The following is a 7,837-nucleotide window of genomic DNA, read 5'->3' on the forward strand; positions in this document are numbered from 1 at the left end:
CCGTTATCCTTTTGGCCTTCATAACAACCTCATCTTTTTGCCCCAGCTCCCTCGCTGCTCGCTACCTGTCCTCCCCGCTGGAGCCAGCTCCCTCACTGCTCGCTATCTGTCCTCCCGTCTGCAGCCAGCTCACAGCCCTTCAGTCTTCTGCCTCCAGCCAGTTTGCTCTCATGTAGCCTCCCTGTGTGCCCCCATGCACCAGGCTGGGGTCCTGGGGGAGGGTACAGACCCCCTGCTGGCTGGATGTGGTATTGGCTGGTGCCCACACAGAGCCAATGGGCTCATGCTGGCACTTTAACACATTGAGATGGGGGAACCACGGCTTTAACTTGACTCGAGGCCTCATCACCACCGGGCATTTAGAACACGCTGAGAGCCGGCATTTGCTAGCGCCCCGCCCTTGGAGTCCAGCTCCGACAAGGCCACTGGGGCTGTTTGCTTGGACAGGAGGCTGGAGCTGCTCCTGTCCCTGCTTTGGTATTGGGCACAGAGGCAGCGATCAGACCTGCACCACTCCCACTGCAGGGCCCGGCCTGGCCTGTGCTGGCCTTGTGCAGCGGCTTTGCTGCAGCAATGCTTGTGCAAACTGGCTGCAAATCAGTAGGACCCCCCTTCCCTTCCCCCCCCCCCAGGAATCCCACCAGCACACAGTGCCTTCCCCACAGTCACATGGCTGGCTCTGCACCCCAACCCCACGACATAATATATGGAGATATACCTATCTCCGAGAACTGGAAGGGACCCCGAAAGGTCATCGAGTCCAGCCCCCTGCCTTCACTAGCAGGACCAAGTACTGATTTTGCCCCAGATCCCTAAGTGGCCCCCTCAAGGACTGAACTCTCACCTCTGGGTTTAGCAGGCAGGGGGACGTCCCAATAATGGGAGGAGGTGTGGCCACAGTAGCCCAGCCCCCTGGCTATTCCCCAGCTGTCATAAGGCCGATAGGGACCATATACAGCATATTCCTAACAGGAGAGCCATGTACTAAACTATTTTTTTAATCCCACCCCGCAATACCCACTCCCACCCGCTCCCGCAGTTTCTTGCATTTGTATCCCGCTCCCGCCCACAAAAACATCCAGTCCCACAAGAGAGAGAGGGACTCCCCCAGCCTACTAACAAAACACAACAGTCGGTTAATATATTATATATATAAATGGAATTCAGACAATTTTTACCACTAAAAGAATAAAACAAATCTTGCTTAAACCATGTAAAAAAAAAAAAACTTTAACTCCTACAATAATAGACATCAAATCTCTTTCTATCCCTCGCTTAAATTTAAGTATTAAAACCTTTATTTTTTTTGTAAAAAAAAAGCTCTCTTTACATTGCTGAAATTCTATTTATGACAAACTGCTGTCGTGTATATCACATATCAGGTCAAAACAAATTGCACCACAATTTTTCCTTAAAAGATGCAGATTTTTTGTAATGATTATAAGAAGTTGTTTAAAAGCCTGGAATGTTTTAAACCGCTTAAGCACCGATTTTAGAAATCTGAAACAAACCATTCAAGTTACTTATAGGTCAGGATTACTCTTGCTTTCTGAAAAACATTTAGCAGCAAAACTGCTCACTGCTCTAGGTTTTTGATAGAAAGAAATTTTAAAAAGAGGCTCACGCTAAGTGACTGAAAAGAAGGTCAATTTAAACAGCAGGTGCGGCTAAACTTGCATTTTGTTTCCCCACAAATTACCACAGTCTGTTTTTTTGCCACCCAATTCCGCCCACAACAAAGTACATTTACCTGCTCCCGCTGTGATGACAGTGGGTCCTGTGGGATCCCAGTCCCGCTGCAGGGCTCTAGCTATTATTAGTCTGCCCTGGCCAGTAGTGGAGCCAAGTAGCCCCAGAGCAAGGCAGCTTCCTGCCCCTCTTGCAGGGCTCTGCACCGGGGCTGGGATGAAATCCAACCACGTGGGGTCGTGCTGTGATAATAATCTGTGAGAAGCAGGGCCTGAGCCGCGCTGGCTTTGAGGACGTTTATTTCTTTGCAAGTACAAAAAGGCTTCAATGGTGCTTCTTGGTAAAAACGGTCTTTAAAAAAGAGCCGCCTAGACGAGACCCCAAGGCGAGATCGGGGGAGTGGATCCCCCAGGGAGAGGCCTGGGGGAAAGGATCCCCAGGTTCTTCTTCGAGTGATGTCCCTGTGAGTGGGGAAGAGCCCAGCCCAGCCACCACAGGGTCTCCCACTTTATAGCTGCCCCAGATCACAGGTGTCTCCTCCCCCTCCTTCTGCCCCCACTCCTGGATCCATTCCCTGGGGCTGTCCTGGGCCCCCTGTTTGGACTGACCCACCCCAGCGGGATGGGGAAAGCAGCCAGACACATATCTGGGGCCAGACTGTGGCACTTGAGGCTGCTAGCAGTGAAAGTGGCTTTAAAGGAAGTACATCCGGCCCCCTGAGTAACCCCCTCCCCCCGCACAAGGGCCTCCTTGGCTGGGATAGAGCAATGGGAGCTGCTGGACACTGAGCTCTTTAGAGAATCTGGCCATGTTTTCCCCATTGCACATGTAGGTAAACTGAGGCACAGGACAGAGGCCAACATTTTCCAAAGTGGCCAATGATTCCTGGGTGTCACCCAAGGCCTGGTTTCTGAGCACCCTCCACTCCTGCTAAGATCAACAGAAGCGGTGGGTGCTCAGCCTCTCTGCAAGCCAGGCCCTGTGGGGGGGGTCTTAAATCAGACACCCCAAAACTAAGGCACCACTGCCAATTGAATCAAGGTCCCCAGAGTACCATGCTAGTCCTTTAATCACAAGGCCACTCCACCCCCTGGACTTGGGGTTCACAACCTTTTTCTTTCTGAGCACCATTCCCCCCGCCCCACCCAATGCTATAAAAACTCCATGGCCCACCAGTGCCACAACGATTTTTCTGCATATAAAAGCCAAGGCTAGTGTTAGAGGCTAGCAAGCAGGGCAACTGCCCAGGGTCCCACGCCAACCTACGTTGCTCAGGCTTCGGCTTCAGTCCCAGAGGCAGGGCTCAGGGCCCCAGGCTTCAGCTCTGCACAGCAGGTCTTCGGCTTCCTGCCCTGGGCCCCAGAGTGGCTAACGCTGGCCCTGCTCACAGACCCTTGGTTGAGACCCGCTGCCCTGGACTAAGCCCCCCAGATCTCCTTAGGCACTGCCTGTGTCCCGGAGACAGTCGAGGGCCTCGGGCTGGAGGGGCACCCCGTCCTGGGAGAGAATGGTGCAAAGGTGGATGGCGGTGGCATCCTGCTTCGCTCGTTTCCTCCACTCCAAGAGCATGCTGAAAGCTCGCAGTTTGGTGTTGCCGGGATAGTTCTCCTCGATCTGCTCCAGACAGTGATTCTCCAGGTCCAGGAACTCGATGCCGATCTGCCTCCAGGTCTTGCCCATTTTCCCTGCCAGCTTCATCAGCTGCTGCTCTGAAACCAGACTCTGCCTCTCTGGGAAAGAGGGGAGAAGAGTCAGCCAGGAGACTGGCGACGCAGCCACATGGGAAGCTCCAGTCTTCCTGGCACTGTTGTCAGCGCTCCTGCCCTGCTCCCCACAGCGCCCCCTGCTGGGTGAGGCTGGGATTGGAGTAGCCAGGAGCTCTCCTCCCAGCCACCTTCCTGCCCCACTCCCCACTGGAAGAGGCTGGGACTGGAGTAACCAGGAGCTTCCTCGACAGCCAATGCTCCTGCCCCACTCCCTAGAGCACCCCCTGCTGGGAGACGCCGGGGCTGGAGTAGCCAGCTGTGTCACCCACAGCCAGTGCTCAAATTACAGGGGTCTTCAGAGGGGACTGGGCCCCCTTACTAATTTTAGGGGCTGCCTCACTGCTGTCTTATGTACCCCTTAGTTCTCACTACTATTTAAATTAAAGCAAGCCACTCAGTATTCAGGGCCTCTCCTATTTTCCCCATCATTGGAGCTCTGACTGCTGCCCTTCCCCTTACAGTGCCCCCTGCTGGGAGAGGCTGGGAACAGAGAAGCTGGGAGCGCTCCACTCCTGTCACTGAACCGCCCTGCTCTGTGGCTGTGCTCCTTACCATAGGCCTGTGGCTCACCTGCCCTGGCGCTGCTATTTGCAGCTTCACTGTGATTTGCATCGTCGCCGCTGTTCCCCGTTTCTCCTCCTGTCTGGAGCTGGCCGCCCTGGACCAGGTCCAGCCTTGGGATCTTGCGCAGCACCTGGTGGGTGATGTCTAGCGCTTCCTGGGGGTATGTCTGCATCAGCAGCTCAGCCACCTGGATGCAGGAGGCGCCGTCCAGCTTCCCGCGGCGTATGTGGGGAGCCGTGCCCCCATGGGGCAGGTAAAACTTGAACGTCTCAAACTCCTTCCCGCTCAGATCATCCAGGATGCGCAGCAGCTGCTCGCCCATCGCCATCCTGGCACCTCACCCCGGAGCCCCCCCGAAAGGCAGACCTGCGAGGCCCCAAAACAAACCAGACAGGTGATTTGGGGTGACTGGGTGGAAAAGCCCCTTTTCAGCCTCTCCAGGGGACCTGCTCTCTGAATGCCCCCTCCCCACTCCATCCCTTAGACTCTGGGGTCCCCCTTTCAAAATTCCTCTGATCTCCGGGGTTCGCTGTCTGTTGAACCACAGCACCCAAGCGTCCCTGAGGGGAGGCCCCAGTGCCCAGGCAGCTGGGCTGAGCAGGGAAGAGTCACCTCACAGCACAGGGGGTTTCCCCAGCCCACCCCAAAAAGTCCCTGCTCTCGGCAGTATGGCCACCATGGGGCCCCTGGCCGCTCCCACAACTGTGACCTCTGCAGGTTTCGGCAAGTGACGCCCTTATCTCTGCAAAACAGCAGCAGGGTCTTGCACAGACAGACAGCGTGGCTGGGACCCAGGACACCTGGCTTCTATTCCCAGCTCTGCTGGTGACCTTGAGCAAGTCACATTGCCTGCTCCATGCCTCAGTTTCCCTTCCCCACCTTTTGTCTGTTTAGACTGCAAGCTCTTTGGGGCAGGGCCTGTCTGTGCAGCGCCTGGCATGATGGGGTTCTGGGGCCTCTGGAAGATTGTTTAGCGTGGAAATACTGAGCCGCCTGGTTTTCCCTGGGTGCATTCGTGCATCTGCTCTCAGTGGGAACAATACTGGGGAGGGGAGGGGGTTGGGGAAATGGGCATTTCGGGGGTGGAAGGAGCTAGTGTGACAGGGCTAAAGGCCGCTCTCAATGGGGCAAGACCGGTAGCAGAGCCCTAGCTGTCCACACACACACGCAGACACTCCTACCAATGTGCTGCACCCCAGAGCCAGGCGCCCCAGCCCTCCCACCTCGCTCCCATTCAGCCCAGGCCTCCCCAGCTGGAAAGCCAGCCAGGCGCCCAATTCGCCCCTCGGGCGGGTGGCACTTTGTGTCGGGGACACTCCCAGGCGGCGCTGCCCTGCGCCCCCCCCCCGATACATGGCACCCAGAGGTGCTGGAGCCAGCGGGGCTGCCCCACCCCCCGGGCTTGACGTGGTCGGTTCCCATCCTATCCAGGGCTTACGGGTTGTACGGGGGCTCTCCCAGCGCCCGGATGGCACCTCCCCCTCCCCGACATGCGGCTGCTCGTCCAGCTACTCCCGGGGCCGCCCCGCGCCCCGGTCCCGACCCCACCCAGCCTGGCCCGGCTGGGGAGCCCCGGAGCTGCACGGGGGGGGGGGGGGGATCGCAGCCCAGGAAGCCCCGCCCGGTCCCGACCCACCTCGGAGCCCCTCTGGGGCGGATGCCGCCCCCGCCCCGGCCCCGCTCTCCGGGCGAGGCTGCCCGCGCGCGCCCCGCTGCCGCCACCGCCGCCACGCCTTCCGTCACGCCCGGCGTGATGACGTCCCCCTCCTCGCTGCGCTCACGCCGCGCGCGCGCGCGCGCTCGGCGTCCACCTCACTGCGCACGCGCAGGGTCGAACGCTTTCCGCGGCTCAGCGGGCAATACATAACTAATTAAATAGGGAGGCGGAAGTCGCTCCCACACCCGCCTCCTCGGGCGCGAACCCCGGATCCGCCCCCCCCTCCAGCCGCGCTGGCCACCATAGGGGCGGGGCAGCCCCCCCCTCCGGGGTCCCAGCCCTGGGGGTGGCGCTGAGTTGGGCCCCTGCCCTGGACACGCCCCGCGCCAACCAGCCCTTGGGACCCAGGCTTCCCCCTGCAGGGTCTCTGAACTTCCTCCGGGTCCAGATTATCCCACCGCACCCCCCCGTCGCCGAGCTCGAAGCCCTTTACACCCGGGAAGGAATTAATCCTTCCCGCCCCCACCAGCGGTCAAGCCGTCATGTCACGCCTCTGTCCTACAGAGGGGGAAACTGAGGCACAGCTGGAACCCATCAGACTGCCCCGACTCTTCCACCAGAGTTGGGCAGGGAAAGGCGGTTGTCCGTTGGGACTTGCTGCCTGCCAGATAACCTAGCGAAGACAATTCGCAAAAAATGCTGCAGAAGATAGACACGTCCCCGAAGAAGAGCTCTGGGGAGCTCGAAAGCTTGTCTCTTCCACCAACAGAAGTTGGTCCAGTAAAAGATATTGCTTCACCCATCTTGTCCAGTGGTTCTCAAACTTTTGCACGGGTGACCCCTTTCACACAGCAAGTTTCTGAGTGCGACCCCCCCTTATAAATTAAATACACTTTTTTGTAGATTTAACACCATTATAAATGCTGGAGGCAAAGCAGGGTTTGGGGTGGAGGCTGACAGCTCACGACCCCCCATGTAATAACCGCGTGACCCCCTGAGGGGTCCTGACCCCCAGTTTGAGAACCCCTGATCTTGTCTCTCATATATTTTGGGACCAACATGGCTACAACAACCCTGCAAAGATGCTGCAATAACATTTTGCTTTTAATTCATTTCACGTCGCTCCCTTTATGGAGGAATTCTTTATACAGGGATGAGGCATCTGGTTTGCTAGACTGGTGGAAATTTACCCCACAGAAACTCTATTTTTCAAATAGAAACCACACCATTTGTTAGGGCTGCTTGCCAATCGCTGAGCATTTCCTGCGAGAAATTCAGAAGGAAATGAAACATTTTTTTCACTTTGTTTCAAAATATGTTGTGGAAACATTGGATTTTTGCAATGAAACACATGTTTAGTGTTCTTTCCCCCTCTGTTCTCTCTAAAATGAAGGAAATGGGGGTTGGGAAAGAGAGAGAAAGTGGGAGAGAGAGAGAATGGGAAGGAGAGGAAACAAAAAAATATTTCAAATTGATGAAAGATTGAAAAATTTGGAACCACACACAGTAAAATGTCCACCAAAATTGTTTGCATGGTTCAAAAAGCCACTTCTCATTGAAAATGCTTTAATGGAAACAATTTGATCAGTTCTGCTATCAATATTAATACGATTGACACACACGCTCTCTCTCCCCCTACCCACCCCATTCATCAACAACTTGTCTTTGTTGACACGCAAAAGTGGTACTGTTTTGGCTATACCCATATAGTTAAAGCAGCACAGGCTACCTACCTGGTGTGGATGCAGTTATATCAGTATAAGAATGCCTATAATAATATCCAGCATTTATAGAGCACTTTTCATCAGTAGTTCTTCAAGTGCTTTACAAAGGAGAGCACTATCATTATCCCTGTTTTACAGATGGGGAAACTGAGGCACAGGAAGGCTAAGTGACTTGCTCAAGGTCACCCAGTGGTAGAGCTGGGAATCAGAACCCAGGTCTTCTGAGGCCTAGGTCAACCCTCAGTCCACTCGGCCACACTGCAAGGGGAGGTAGCTATGCTGGTAAAAGGCACCTTTATACCAAGAAAGGAGTCCACAGCAATGGTTTTATTGGTAACAAAATCACACTCCTACTGGACATAGTTCTACTGGGACAATGTCCCTGGAGCAGCATGAACATAAGAACATAAGAACGGCCGTACTGGGTCAGACCAAAG

The sequence above is a fragment of the Emys orbicularis genome, chromosome 19 (assembly GCF_028017835.1).
Source record: "Emys orbicularis isolate rEmyOrb1 chromosome 19, rEmyOrb1.hap1, whole genome shotgun sequence".
NCBI lineage: Eukaryota > Metazoa > Chordata > Testudines > Emydidae > Emys > Emys orbicularis.